The sequence below is a fragment of the Cupressus sempervirens genome, chromosome 4 (genome assembly GCF_028749045.1).
Source record: "Cupressus sempervirens isolate cs-2001-9-10 chromosome 4, ASM2874904v1, whole genome shotgun sequence".
Lineage (NCBI taxonomy): Eukaryota > Viridiplantae > Streptophyta > Pinopsida > Cupressales > Cupressaceae > Cupressus > Cupressus sempervirens.
The window spans coordinates 523,049,952-523,067,060 of NC_143121.1; positions in this window are offsets into that span (position 1 = coordinate 523,049,952).

Consider the following 17,109-nt stretch of genomic DNA (forward strand, 5'->3'; position numbering starts at 1 on the left):
CTAGGGTTTTTAGTCCTTGTGTAAGGTGGACTCACTAAAACTTCTTTAACTTCCACTTGTATAATTAACTTTCCCTCTTGCTTTGCCATCTTGAACTAGCAATCAACCTTGAAATTCTCACTATAATCTTATCTCTGACAATTCACTCAGCTCTGAAAAATTTATGTAATGGTGACCTTCTATAGGTTATTCAATAATACCCTTGAAATCTAGAAAGAGCATTTATGGCATTAAAACTTTGCATGCATGAACTCAATTTTGAAATCCTCAAAGTTATTATACTGAAATATTTTGGGGGTATTGTACAACTAGACACCTATTTTATTTTTTTAGAAATGATGTTAAAATGATTGGTTGGACCCACCTTCTATTTCCTTCAAGATTTGCTAAGACTTTTCAAACTGAAATATGTTATGTTGTACTCAATTACTCTCATAACCCATCATCCCTTCGCAAAAATTTACCCTTTTATCCTCTAAAGGCTTGAAAATTTATGGTCTCCCAATTCATTCCTATCGCAACCTCATCATTTTTTATTTCAATATCCTTTTGTCCTTTGTAAAGTTACACTCAACTCCTTGCATGTTTATCTCCACTTCAAAACTAGCTATTGACACAACAACTAAATTGTTGTGAAGTAGCAATTAGCTACTACCTTTAATATTTTGTCTTGGTTGGGACTTTACTACTATTATCCTCAAACTATGGGAAGAAGCCATGAATATGCACCCAATATTTTCTCCCTATTTTGTAGCATCACAACTCTACATCTTAACCATAGAGATGAGCATGCAATATCACACTTAACCTTGTATCACGATCTCATAGCTTACCTTTACCACTTGAATTCTATCCTTATGAAGTAGAGCTTTAACATTTTAACCTTTATTCTAACATGTGATAGTTAAGAAACTAAATTGCATCAAAGTGGAGATGTTGGACTTTCTTTTTCTTCATTTATGGTTGTGACATCACTTCCTTTCATTCTAACCATGAAGTCTAACCTACAAAGTTGTGCTTTAAAGAATTTCATTCTCATTGCCACTTTGCAATGCAAAATCTTAACAAGAGATATAATACTACAATTACATGTGGTTACCAAAGTTAGTGGCCCATATGATTCAACAAGTATCACCTTCACTATTTGATCTCCCAATCTACCTTGCTCTAATTTCTCTATGTGGCAACATATGATTTATAGTCATCTTTTTGAAGTCATGCACAACCCCTTCACCATCACTTCATGACTTAAAACTTCTAGCTTGAGTAAACTATAGTGAAGTAGTGATCCTAGCCTTTTTATAAACTATTGCACCCTCATAGGCTATAAAGGCATCATAGAACTAACCACAGAGATGTCATGCTAAATCAAAAATCTAGATGTTTCTACTTTGCAACTACTCAATTCCATTTACATTTAACCATGGAGAAGTTATGGTGTTATAAAAAATAGAAACATCACAAGATCGCTACCTTTAACTCATAGCTAGGAAATTCATTGTGACATAGTGCTCTTATCTTGGTTTATGTTGTTCACAACTTCACAACCATAAAGACTGATCTCTATAAGAAACATGAGATATTGCAACCAACTATTTAATCATGACTTTTTAACTTAAAACTTATAACACCAAATATGACTTGCAAAGTCATGAACTTCTTCACATCGCTAGATTTAATAGTAATTTTTAAAACTCTAGAATGAGACCAAAGATGCTACAAACAAAAGGATATTGTGACTTCACAACCTAGAAAATACAAAACCCTACATCTCATGCAAAGTGTCAAACCTAAAGTGGAAAATTATTAAGGCAAGGGTCGGGATGACAACATTTTTAAGAATGTAGTACAAGATGTAATACAAATTTGGGGTTCTATTTTTAGAGCAAAAATATGTCAATGATAAAACAAAAATAAACCCTCTATAAGAAAAGATGAGGACTATTCCTGAGATATAACTAAATTTTAGGCTATGAAAAATAGGGCTAACAATGGCTCTATCTGGGGATGGTGGACTATTAAAAATAAATATTCCTAAGAGGGGGGTTGAATCAGTATTTTCAATCTTTTTACCCACAATTGAATTTTGTTAATTACTTTTCCACATGCATAAGAAAGAAAACCAATAGTGCTAAAAAAAATAAACAACCATACAAGAAGAGAACTCATAACACCATATTTTATTAACTAGGGAAACCCTAGCCAAGGGAAAACCCTAGTGGTGATGGAACCCACAAGATGATTCACTATATAAAGAATTTAGTTAAGGATATTGACCCTGTTAGGAGTCTTTGAAGAATGTATAGTGTCTCAAGTCCCTGTTAGGAGACTAGGCCTTGTTAGAAGCCTCAACCCTATTAGGAGTTGCTTCAACCCTGTTAGGAGTTGGTAGATCATATACAAATGTGTACAAGAAGAGCCCACTACCCTAACATGCAACTATACAAATAAGTTCTTCAAGAGAATAGATATACATACAAAACTAGATCACTTGTACTTTTCAAATATTCTTAATGTCAGTAACTATGCATAACTAGATTACTTGCTATACTTTGTAGTTCTTCTAATTGTTAGTTCTTCATACAAAGGGTAACTGTGCATATATCAAATTGCATCATATCTCGCATCACATATCATTACTTCGCATGGTATTTTTTCATCATTCATATTACACTCTAACTTTGCAAATAAAGTTCTTTATTTATACCAAGCATATCAATAATTCTTCCTTAGTCAGCTCACATATCATCCTTAGAGTTAGCTCATCAAGAATTAAATATTAAAACAATTATTCAAGTTATTCAACTCATTCTACTGACATGCTCTATTCTACATTATATCATCACTATATTACTATTTCCTTCATAACTTGAGCTCAATTGCTCGTACAAACATGTGCACTGGTATGCATCATCAAGAAAACATCATGCATCTCTGGCTAACTATGCAAGAGAATATTCCAAGGGAATATTTTTCTATCATCAAATCTGTCATGCTGTTGTAACATTGTCTAATACTTAGACAATTTTATTTTACAAGTAAACAAAACTAAATTGTAAAAAAAATGTTGCCATAAATGAAAACACATAAGCTACCTTATCTGATTGATTGGTCATATTACGAACAATCTCCCCCTTTGGTATTGATGACAACATTTGGGAAAATCGGCTAGGTCCCAAACATACTGTCATACTAATAAAAAAAAAAAACCATAACACAGTAAAAACATTGTATTCATGTTTTGAAAGGATTACATCCCTTATAACTCCTATCACAAAGTTAGCTTGAAGCAAAACTTACTACTATACTTCAAAATATAACTATTAATTACACTTTTCCTTATTGCTCCCCCTTACAATTACAAATTTCCACATTTATCCCCCTTTGACATCAATGACAAAGGTGCCAAGAAAAAATAAATGTCAAAATCTGGTAGCTGCATCAAAACTTGGAAAAAAAATCACTGAAATCATTCCTCAACTGTGCAAGGTGTTTCTTCCAACTATCTTTCAGTGCATCAGATACACTGATTAGCGCACATAAGGCATATGTAGCTAACTCTATTGTGTTCAAATCTATAGCGATGAATTTGTCATGTGAGGACTTTGCTGCCAAGCATTCCTCCAACTTATTTTCTAGCAATGTTACCTATGGGGATAAGTGATCTCTCAAAAGAGTGAATCCTTTCAGAATTTTCTCCTTTTTTTCTTGTAAATCCATGATGTTTTCATGAAGTGCTTTCATTGTATGCTCAATGGTATCTAACTTTTGATTCTTTTTCAGAAAGTTGTCAGTGAGCATCTAAAGCTTAGTTACTATTTCTTTGATTTGATCATCAAAAATTTGAAGATGGATATATGCCAAGTTTCACTTAGCATAAGCCTATTTTCCTTCTTCTATACTCTATCTTAATGCCTTAATGCATACATTCAAAGTTTCTATATCATTACTTATATTTGTACACATGGTATTAATGAGTTTACCATCATGCTCCATTTGTGCTTGAATTGTAGCCACATTAGTAAGTGTTGTAAACTCATTATCAAAAGATTTACTCAAAATTGTTGTGCGCTATTGAATATCTGTAGGTGTGTCAATAGGGCTTACAATCTTTTCCATTCTATCCAGAACTAAAGTCAAAGTCTTTTCAATGGACTTGACTGATTTCTTTTTCTCAAGAAATTTACTCAAGAAAGATATGAGATTTTGCACTTCATCTTCTTCATCTGATTGAACTGCTACTACCTGTGACCATTGCTACTTGAGTAGGTGGTGTAGAGGGTGTTGCTACTATAATTGCTAAGGTTAGAATTGAAGTAGCTGCTTCAATACTAGATTTAATTTTCTTCACCAAAGGTGCATCTTCCTTTGGCTCTTGATCTTCTTCTTCATAAGATGAGTTGCTATAATTCATAATATTGCCAATAATGCTGGCACTAAAATCTTTGAATGGATCCTTAGTTCTATCAACTGTCACATTGGTGTTATCTGCTTGCATAGATTCACTACCAATGGTGATATGTGGTGAATCACTGGAAATTGGTGTTCTAGTTGGTTGCTCAAAATTGTGAGGTAGACTACCTGTAGTAGGACTTGCTTCCTCTATTTGCACACACTCCTTAGACTTTATAGGGCTTTCCTCCTCTGATTATGCACTCTTTTCTAACATAGGGCTTGTCTTTTTTGGCTATGCACTCTTCTTTGGCATAGTAGACACATGACTATAGCCTTTTGAGTTTCTTTATTTACTTGTTCATAATTTCCTCCCATGAGGAGAATGGATCTCTTTTTATTTCTTAACAATGGTGCTATTCCTTTCAGAATTTTTGTTAACTCTACCTCATTATTTAAAATGCATAACTTTTTCACCATATTGATCCTTATTTTCTTATCTTCCTTAATAAATCTATTTTTTCTATTTAAAAGTCTATTGTACAAATCTTCTAGTATCTAACCTCTTATACTATGAACCTTTTATCTTTAAGAATCATATTCCTAACTACAACATTCTCTAGCTGTCTTCTATCCATATTATTGTAAAAATCATAGTATTTGTTTAACTACACAAAATTATTGTCATTAATAATTTACATGTTGAGATTCTCTACCTTTGGTTTCCATGCCTTTTGTCTGGCTGAGCTCTTTGCTTCCTGATCAGCTGGCTCTACTAGTTTATCACCAATTTCTTCTTTAGATTTAGAAGAACTAATCTACAAGGTTCTCTTCTTTCTTGGACCACTTGTAGTCTGCTTGAATCTCTTCTTAGGAGGGGTTTTGGTCTTTTCAAGGCTTGTGGACTTCCTTGGTTATGGTGCTTCCTTAGTCTTCACTAGATTCTTTGGAAGTTGTTGCTGCACAACTATTGCATATGGCATAGTAGTTGCTTGCACACTTGTCTGGGCAACTGTGACCTCTTCAATAGGTCCAACCACTACAATGGGTGTAGGGTCAATAGCTCATATTGACAACTAGCCTTCATTTCCATCGCTATCCCTTTCACCTCATCAAATTCCTTTCTTATCATTCCTGATTCTTTCAAAATAGAATCAATCACTTTTTTCACCTTCTTCTTGGAGTCCTTTATTATTTGACCTATCTTGAATTCTCTCATCTTTTCAATAAATGTCCTGCATCTAGGACATTTAGAATCAACTTTTGAGTGTAGGATTATCTGTGCATATCCTTCAATTAGTTCCTCACTTATCTCGTAACACATAGGTTCAATAAACTTAACTAGAGGAACTACAACCTCCATACAAGTTAAATCTATTTCAACCATGAAGCATAGTTCATCCTTATACTTTTCCACTAGCATAACATGTATTCTATACCTTTGCTTCATTTCAGCTTGGAAAGATTTCATTATACTGTCAATATCACTGTCTCTGATTGTTTCATGCACAAGTGATTATTTGTATTGCACCTTTTATTACCAGGTAAATTGCATGAAGAAATCCCGTAGGTGGTAAATCTATCCTAGATCCATGATTGAATTTGCATCCCAAAATTTTTCAAATCAGCCTCACTCCATCATCTTGAATGCTGTTAACTTTCATGTTTCTACCATCAAAATATGTGTTGAGATTTGTCTCAACTATCTTACACACATCCTTAATGTTTACTGGATTGCATCCTTCATTGTTTGAGCCTATGAATTTGTGAATTAGGTCATTATCAATACATATGATAGAATCTCCTAGCATAGAAGATCATCATGTAGTCTGCTTAGAATTATCCTTGTCCATTCATGATTGTCAAAATTTGTGTAGAACATATGCTTGACTAGGTTAAGTCATTCTAGGTATCCATGTTTTGGTTTTAGTGATAAATAATGTTTGCACATTTTCTCCAATTCCTAATGAATTTTTGTATCACCTATGCTTTCAATTTTGCAATGAATATAACCTCTTATATCCTCAACATGAAGAACATTTTTTAGAACTTGAAAAAATGCTCCAATAGGGTCATCAAGGAAAGAAACAAATGGGTGTTTCTTGAAATTGTATCTAGGTCTATTGCTCATATTAAAAACTTCTTGTCTTGCCAATTCTAAAAAATTATGCTCAACAAATTTAGAAAATACCTTAACTTCATGTATTAGGGTTTTCAACAAGTTCATGTATTTGCTAACCTCTTTAACACTTCAAATCTTGCTTCGATCTAGCATTCAAGATTTCACACAAACAAATGATGTTTACAAATCAAATCACGTCTTTTAAATCTTTCACAATTTGTACTTCACATTAAATGCATATCTGCCACTAATTTTGTATATTGTCTCTATATAATCGAGAGTTTATTCTTCTTATATATCCTTATCCTAATCATATTAAGCAATGCACACTTAGCTATAGACTTTTTTCAATGTCTAGTACATATTGTTAAGTGCACAACCTAAGATATTCTTTCTGACATCAGTTATCAATAATTGATGTTCTATTTCACTAAGAATGCATAATTATGGTAGGAGGAGTCACAAATAATAAGTCATTTTACTGTCTTGTTAGATACATTAGGATGAGATTATTCCTAAATTGTGTGAGAGCTTCTAGCGTCTCTTGCTTTTACAAATATTTTCTTAAATTATTTTGTCATCCCTTTCATTTCTTCCTTCAAACTGTCATCATTTCTTCTATTGTTCCTTCTGTAATTCTAATTCCTATTTAGGTCTCTTATTTCCATTTTGTAGAACTTTGCTATGTATCCAAAGTTATTACATAACTAACATGTAAGTACATATAAGTACATTTCTTCTTTGTTCATTTTTCTGGTCATCAGGTGCTCTACAATTGCTTGCAATGTGTCCAAGCTTGTTGCATCTATAACATACAATTTTTCTTCTTTCTCCACTCTCATTAGTGTGAGATCATCTTCTATTTCCTACATGGTTAGTGTTCCTAGACATTCTACTATTTGAATTATCACTTTCAATTTTAGGTTTCTTACAATCTACTACATAATGTCCATATCCATGAAAATTATGACAATAAACCTTTGAAATAGGTTTAAAAGACTTACCTTTGTAATCATCTTCATGTTCAAGTTCATCATACTAGGCATGAGATTCTTTTCTTTTTTTATCCTTATCTTGATCAGATTCTTTAGATTTCTTAGAGTGACTAGCATTCACTTTGTCTTTAGATGTATCATCTATTTTTCTTAGATCCTTCTTGATTTTAGGGGTATCAAGTTCTTTTCTCTCAATAGATTTCTTGCTGGATTGTCCAAGGAAGAATCCAAGTCTAGTCTTGTCATAACTGGGTCTCTGTACAGATATTTGTTCTTCAATCTTTTCACTTCTGGTATATAATTTCTCAAGTTGTTGTTTGGTTTGCACCAACTCACCTTTCACAATAGTGTTATATTTTTCTAATTTTTCATGTTCTAAATTGATAGATTCCAATTTAGATGTTATCTTGCTTAACTAAGATCTTAGATCTGCATTTTCAACTTTTATTTTAGAGTGATTCTTTCCTCCATTTTTCTTAAGACTTAACTTGAGCTCAACTATCTTCAACTCATGTTTTAGGATCTCATTTTCTTTCTTTAGATCTTCAATATCATCATCACTAGTTTTTTCATAAGGTCCTTTTTGATTTAGATCATCTATCTTGTCCTTTAGTTCACCAATGTAAGCTTTTGCATCTTTGTATCTATCTTTAAGGCCATCTCTTTCATCAGTAAGGAGATCAAATTGTTCAAGAGCTTCTTCAAGTGTTCCATATCCATAGGGACCTTATTCAAGATGTTAAGCTTCTTCTAAATAAGTAGGCTTTGATACCAATTGTTAGAAATAAATAATACTGAGAGGGGGGGAGGTGAACCAGTATTTTCAATCTTTTTACCCACAACTAAATTTTATTAATTACTTTTCCACATGCATAAGAAAGAGAACCAATAGTTCTAAATAAAATAGAAAATCATACAAGAAAAGAACTCATAACACCATATTTTGTTAACTAGGGAAACCTTGGCCAAGGGAAAACCTCAGTGGGGATGGAACCCACAAGATGATTCACTATATAAAGAATCTGGGTAAGAATATTGATCTTGTTAGGAGTCTATGAAGAATTTATAGTGTCTCAAGTCCTTGTTAGGAGACTAGGCCTTGTTAGAAACCTCAGCCCTATTAGGAGTTTCTTCAATTCTATTAGGAGTTGGTAGATCATATACAAATGTGTGCAAGAAGAGCCCACTACCCTAACATGCAACTATACAAGTAAGTCCTTCAAGAGAATAGATATACATACAAAACTGGATCATTTGCTATACTTCACAAATATTCTGAATGGCAATAACTATGCATAACTAGATTACTTGCTATAATTCATAATTCTTTTGATTTCTAGTTCTTCATACAAAGGGTAACTGCGCATATATCAAATTGCATCATATCTCACATCACATATCATTACTTCACATGGTATTGTTTCATCATTCACATTACACTCTAACTTCACAAATGAAGTTCTTTATTTATACCAAGCATATCAATAATTCTTCCTTAGTCAGATCACATATCATCCTTAGAGTCAACTCATCAAGGATTAATAATTAAAACAATTATTCAAGTCGTTTAACTCATTCTGTTGACATGCTCTGTTTTGCACTGTATCATCACTGCATCACTATTTCCTTCATAACTTGAACTTGGTTGCTTGTACCGACATGCACACTAGTATGCATCATTAGGATGACATCATGCATCTCTAGTTAACTATGCAAGAGAATATTCCAAGGGAATATTTTTCTATTATCAAATTTGTCATGTTGCTATACTTAGACAATTTTCTTTCACAAGTAAACGGAACTAAACTGTAAAACAAATGTTGCCATAAATGACAACCATATAACTCACCTTATTTGATTGATTGGTCGTATTGCCAACATGGAAAACTTGTGTACTTGCAAAAATTCAAAATTTATAGGAGAAGGAGACCAAAAACTTGAGAACATTTGGAGAGCACTAAGAAAAACCTAGTATAAGGTATATCTATAAGACTCAAACAAACTAGCTAGTAGCACTGATATCAATATGCTAAACTAATAAATTTATTCAACCCTACAAACAAGAAAATAAGAAGCATATTACCAAAAAATAAAATGCAAAAATGAATACATGTGAACCGACAAATAATCCAACCTTTTGTTGCTTCTCATCAATCATATGAAGTGTGCACTCAACTATGATTTTGGCAGCACTCAGAATCTAAGCTTTGAAAAATATGATAAAAAGATATGACTTCAAATGATAGAAAGATGATTAAAAAATGATAGAGGTTCAATGAAAACTGAGTGATAAAATTGTGAGATAGGAGGGATGCTTATATAGATTTTCTACAAATCCATAAAAGATTGAGATCGATTTGGGAAAATCATGATCAATGGATGAGGATGAAAGAGATTGGAGGAATAATTGGAAAGTTTCCTCATAAAATTAATTTTTTAGATCTTATAAGATTTAATTGAATGAAAAATTTAATTAAATTAAAAAGAAAAAATTAACTGTAAACTCACAAGTCTATCCATTTTTGGGTGTCTACACTAATCTACTATTTATAGAAAAACTTTACCTCACAACAAAAGTACCTCTTCAAGAATTGACCATGAACTAGTAGTTCAAGAAGATATCTAGAAGGCTCTTTAAGGATATATGAATCCTCTCCTTACTTAGTATTAATCAAATAAAAACCCAACCAAATAAGTTCAAAATTTCCATATTTTCCTTTATCCTTCATCCTTGCATTCCATGACTTCCTGTTGATGAACCTTTTTCATAAAAGTGTTTCATTTGCTATTGTAACTTTGCGTTTATGGTTGATGTCACTCTTCTAGTCACATCTAATCTAATAAATTCATTTATCTTGTCCTACATATCATCATCATCATAATTTTGAATAAATTTATAAATTCTTGTTAGGTTATTTTGAGGCAGTCTTTCTTGGATTCCATAAACTAAGTCAAAAGGTGCTAACCCAATAGCTTTCTCTATTGTCACCCTATCTATCCATACTACCAATGGTAGCTTAGAATCCCATGCCTTCTTATTTCATCCAAATTTTTCTTGATGGTCTTTAGAATTCTCTTGTTACTAGATTTTGATTGTCCATTCCCTTGAGAGTGGTACGGGAAGAAGTTGTCCTGGTACCATACTTGTCATAAAACTAAATGTACTCATTAGATCTAAAACACATGACATTGTTTGCTACAATCCTTTATGCACATCCAAATTTGGTAATGATTTTATTCAGGATGAATTCATTCACCACCTTGCTAGTTGATCTTCATGTTAGAATGACTTCTACACATTTTGTGAAATAGTCAATGGCTACCAAAATCCAAGAATGACCCCCATTTGATTTGTTTGAAATTTCATATAAAATCCATACCCCACTATTGAAACAGTGCTTGTACTTCTACTAGTTTTAGAAGTACATTTCTAGAAAATTTTAACTTGCCTACAAACCTTTGACAGGGATCACATATTATAACTAATGTGTGAGCATTCTTAAACAAAGTAGGCCACCAAAATTAGCCCTGATCACTTTATGAGCTGTATTTTTTTCTATGTAATGGCCACCACATACATTGTTATGCATCTCATCCACAATTTTGATAGCATCTTCTTGGTCTACACACTTCACAAATACACTTTCTATACTTCTCCACCAAAGCTTGCCATTGAAAATTGCATATTTAATGGCTTGAAGTTTTAGTGCTCGCTTTTTGTTATCACTCATTTTAGAAGGTTCACAGATATATTGCAAGTAGAGAATAACATCTTTATACCAAATCCAAGAATCCATGTCACATGTATAAGATCTACAACCACTATCCATTTGGTTAACCCAATTTTTATCAAAGTTAGATTCTACCACCAATATAGCCAACCTTTGGCCTCTTACCAAATTAGTAATGTGGACATCAATATTGAATTCTTTTATTCTATTTATCCACCTACATCTCCTACTAGATACTTCTTGCTAGGAAAAAATACCCTTGACTGCAACATTGGGGACAAAGGCAATCACTGTTGCTCCAATGAGATAGCATCTAAAGGCCTTGTCTTCTTTCACCAGAGCATATGCTGGTTTCTTATTAATTTCATACTTTAGTTTTGCAGCTTGGAGGGATTTATTGAAAAAGGTTATTGGTTGGTCAAAGCCTTCCTCATTTTTCTCAAGTAACATTGGTGCAATAGTATGGAATGAGGTGAAAGAAAAAAATGTGCATGGATTTACTATAGTCAGGATTTCTTTGCATTGGTGCATTTTGAATTGCCTCTTTAATATTTTATAAAATAAATTTTAGGTTCTATGTCTACTTAATTTCTGCTCCTTTCTTGAGCATTTTAGAGATGGTCTACTGATTTCTACAAAATTAGTTATGAATCTCCTCAAAACATTTACTTATTAAGTTCCTTTCACATTCTTAGGGTTTGGGATCTTATCTATAGTAGCAACCCTTTCTAGGTCTATTCTTATCCCTTAGATACTATGTGACCTAAAAGTTTACCTTAGTCACCCCAAATGAACATTTCCTCAGATTAAGGGAGACTCCATACTCCAAAGCATTAATAAATATTTGTTCAAGATGTTTATAATGTTCTTCTGCATTCTTAGAGTATGTGGTTAAATAATCTTCATACACTACCATGAAATTTTCTATGAAATTAGAAAAGACCACATCCATAGTCCTTTGAAAAGTTTCTCTAGCATTAGTGAGCCCAAAAGGCATTCTCACATTTACATATGTTCCCCATGGTGGAGTAAAAGCATTTTTATATTGTTTAGCATCATCAACTAACACTTGGTTATATCTAGAAAATATATCCATCATGGAAATGATCTCTGAACCAGTCACCCTCTATAACATAACTTCCATATTAGGCCATCCATAATTGTCTTTCATTGTGATGTGTTCAAAAATCTGAAATCTACACATAGACTGATATCTCCATTTTTATTCCTGACTAATACTAAATTTGAAACACATATAGAATGTTTGATAGGTTTAATAATACCTCCATCCCTAAGTTTCATCAATTTCTCTTGCATTTTAGGGTCTAAAGTGGGATTTATTGGTCTTTTATTCTGCCTAAAAGGTTAACCATTTTCTTTTAGAGGAATGACTTGCTTGACTACACCTTCTCTATAAGCCTTCAAATTGTCATATGTCCATGCAAAGACATGCCTATGTTTTCTCAATAACTCAATCATTAGACTTTATTATGGTAGGAGATAATTTCTTACCTATATAGGCCTTGTTAAGGGACTCAATTGTTCCAAGATTTATCTCTTCCAATTCTACTAGTTTTTTATCCCTAATATTTGACTAATCTCTATCTTGATTATAAAAAACACTCTCTAGCACAACCAATCATTTTGGTACTTTATTTGTCTTGATTTGTATTAATTTATTTCCAAAGGTAGTATCCTTTATATTTATAGTTTCTATAAAGCCACTACAATCCAATTCATGTTTGTGGTACTTTTCTTCACAATTCAAGAAGTTCCAAATGTCTAGATCATCTTCAAACACTTGTCAATTTTCAATATTATCAAGAATAGATGACCTAGTTTGCATTTCACCTTTAAACACTCTAACAAAGCCAATATCACCTGGTTTGATTGCTATATTAGCTAAAAAATCTACCATTTATTATTTATTCTATCCATTCAAGCTATTCCAAATGCATCAAAAACCTCAATCTCATCCCAAGAAACATTCCTATGTTGTTTCAATATTTTATTTTTTGATGCATAAGACCATTTGATCTATGATAAAACTAACTTTGAATCTCCTATCACATATAGGTACTTTATGCCATGTTTAACAACTAATTTGAGACCTAAAACAAGTGCTTCATATTTTGCTATGTTATTTGTGCATATAAAATTCAAATTGAAAGAGTACCAAAAAGGTTTTTTCTTTGGTGAAATGAGAATGACTCCAACACTAGCTCCTTCTTTTGAACTTGTGCCATCAAAATACATGGTCCAAGAATCACTATTTTTTGAACATTTTTTGACTTCTTATAGTGTTGATACATGTGTATTTTCTTTCTCTATAACAATGTCTTCATCTCTGAAAGCACTTATGTTAGTATCCAAAAAATGAGTTGTATCATTACCCACACTTTCTTCAATCATACGGGTGACCTCAGACTCCTTTCTTATCTTAATAGCTTTATCACCAATATGGAATATAGCAAAAGATAAATTACATTGAGAAAACCTACCCATAAAAACACTCCACTTCCTAGACAATAACATACCATATTGGGGAGGAATATCTACCACTAATACACTCATTATGAGATCACTTTTAGGATATTCAGCCAGCTTGTAAGGTAATGCACAAATGGTCCCTATGACATGAACTTCCTTGGAATCTAAAGCACAAAACCTCCCTTGTTTAGTATCTACTTTCAAACCAAGGGACTCCATTATTTTAAAGGGCATAACAGTATTTAAGGCATCAAAATCTATCATAAAATTCATTATAGTTGTGTCATTTATGATTAACCTTAGGAAAAATGGATCTATATTCTTAATATATGTTGGTGCATAATTGTCAAGATACATGGGGGGAATTTGTGATACTACCCCCTTTTCTTCTCTGGTTTTAGGTAGGGTTAGTACCTTTTATCCTAAAAGATCTTTATTGTTATCATTAATATCCTTCCTAACACCTCCTAACCATGCTAGAGCCTTTATTTTATGTTTGTCAATTCTAAACATTTCAAACAAAGGAACCTTGAGAGTAATCTGTGATAACATGGACAAAATATCTACATGAGTTTAAGGAGGAATTTCAACAAGAATACATTTATGATCATGTGGTTGGATAATGGTAGATTTAGCTTGGTTGCAAACCTTTACCTAATGTGTTCTTACTTCAGCGACTTCTTTATTCTTGTCAACATTTTGAGTTTGCATATGTTTCTTAGGTTCCCACTTTTTAGTTCTAACTTTATTTACCTTTACAATCAATGGGTCCTTTCCTTGATCTGCATCATATGTGTTATGGGTAATATCTTTGATGAAAATTCTTGATGTCTTATTAGCATCACCATTTATTGTCCTATTTCTCAAGTTATAAGTGCTTTTAACTTTAGCAACCATATTTTTCATGATTTTATAATTTATCTCTTTAGATGGCTTCCTCAAATTAATATGTGATGTATCTAATGTCATGTTACATGCTCTATGATCTATCTCTTCTTCATCATTAGAGAAAATTTGTTGGCGAAACTTCTCATAGTGACCTCTTTGTTGATTAACTTCTAGTTCTACCTCTTCTACATCAAACTCATCATATTTACAATAGGAACTCACTATATTCCAAGCAACATCATCAGGACTCTCTTCATCAGTAACTTCCTCTGGCTATGATTGTTGGGATGTAACAATTGATTGAGCAATTGTAAAATATTCTAGGGAATGAGGATATTAACAAGCTATACATGAAAGCTCCTCTCGTGCAACATTTATTGAACATCTTTACAAAAAATTTGGTGTATTTTTCATACTAATACTCTTTGCAATATTATTAACATGTTTACCATCCTTCCACTATGTATTATAAGTGAAGTTCTACAATATATTTTCCCTATTGAAGTTTTTGTTCCAAACTAAAGTTTATCACCATCAGATCCTTTATTAGAAGTTCCAATTATAGGTTTCATGTTTTTCAATAAATTCAACATCTGATCCATTTTATCCTCATCAAGCTTCTTGGTTCCTCCAAGTTTTTCACTCTCTTTGTTAGCTCTTGGGTTAAACAATTTTGGGTAATCTATCCTCCCCAATTTACCTAAGGCCCTCCTATTGTTATCAGTATTCACATAAACTCTAAAGGCATCCCTCAATGTTTTGGGGTCTTTTTCCCATAATATATAAGCCATTTTACTATCAAATGCATTAAAATATGTTGTTAGACAGACATTTTCATCTAGTCTCGTAACCTTGAAAAGTTTGTACATCCCCTTTTGGAATCTAACATTGAAATCAAATGTGGACTCATTATGACCCTTTTTTATTATTATTGAACTCATTTAAGAAAAAATCAACGTTAGTGTTATCTCCATACTGCTCTTTGAAATATTTATATAGATCATCCCAAGAACTAATGTTTTCATCAGGAAGCCTCCTAAACCAATCCATAGCATCTTCAATAAGAGAATGTATAAACAACTTCATTATTACATTTTTATGGTCTACTTCATAGGCATTTGGCATGTTAGTTAATTTTCTTAGATGCTCCTCTCAACTAACATCATTATTACTAGAGAATTTTGTAGCCTTATCCCTTAGCTTATTTAGTATAGGATTTGGATAACCAAGGATTCCTATAGAGGATATTTTCTTGTACCTTTCCATGTATATAGGCCTTTTATGAAATCCTACACCACCAGTAACAATAGGTCTAGTAACATTTTTTATAAATAACTTTTTACTTGTTGTTCAATGGTTCACTGGCCTATTATATTAGAAAAAAAAGCTAGACTAGACTGAGAAATTCTAGCATTACCCACTAAAGGACCACAAGTAGCACCAAAAGGCACACCTAGTGAAGATGTGGTTTGTCCCATGGTTAAACTAGAGGTAGATTTTAAGAATTGGATCTTTTTCTTCATTTTAGTAACTTGAGCTTCATTTTCTACCCTTTCTAGTTCTTTGGCCAAATCTTCACATTCCTTCCTAGATTTTTCCAAATCTAAATCAGTGTGAGACATTGTGAGAGTATCTCTAGATGAAACAACTTATTCATTGAACCAAATGCCCACATCTTTACATTTGTCTTTGTCTACAATCTTAGTTGTAAGATCTATTACATTAGCTTCAACCCTTCTTTCTTCAAATGGCTTGTATGGATGAATCTTTGTTACAATACTCCCCTCTCTCTTGTAGGGCATGCTTCTCTTCTTGGATCTTGGATCTCATCTCTCTCAAATCACCCAACAAATCTAAGTGTAAGGATGAGGATTTATCTTCTAGCTTCCTATTTTTCACTTTCAACATAGTCATCCTTTTCAGCAAGTTTTATCTCTCTATTAAGGCATTCATGTTACTTTTTCTTTCTCCTTTTCCAAAAAAATGTGTTTAGCATCTTCTTCTACTACTTGTCTTATGAGAACATCAAGTCCACTATACAAATTATTAGGATCTACTGTGGTGGCCTTTGATTCGATAGTTTCACTGAGATCTCTAAGATTTATCTCAATAAAAGGTATATTATCTTGATGAGATTTACTAGGTTGATTACTTCTTGATCTCCCATCAAGATCTATTCCTTTAGAACCACCCTACTTAGTTTTCGTAACTCCAATAGATGAAATTACTTTATCATGATAAATCCTTTCTTCCTATTTATGAGTTCTGAAAAGTCTATCAAGAAGGCCTATATTTTTAGATCTAGAACTCTAAGATGAAAATTCCCTTTCTCTTATGGGTTTATACGAGGGATTACCTTCAAAATTTTCCCTAGGCTTCCATGTATGATTGGATTCTCTCCTTTTTCTAAACAAACTCTTTATATTACCCTGAGGAAAGTTAGTTTTTAGTAGGATGTCAAGATGTGCTTTCATGTAAGCTCTTGTGTTTT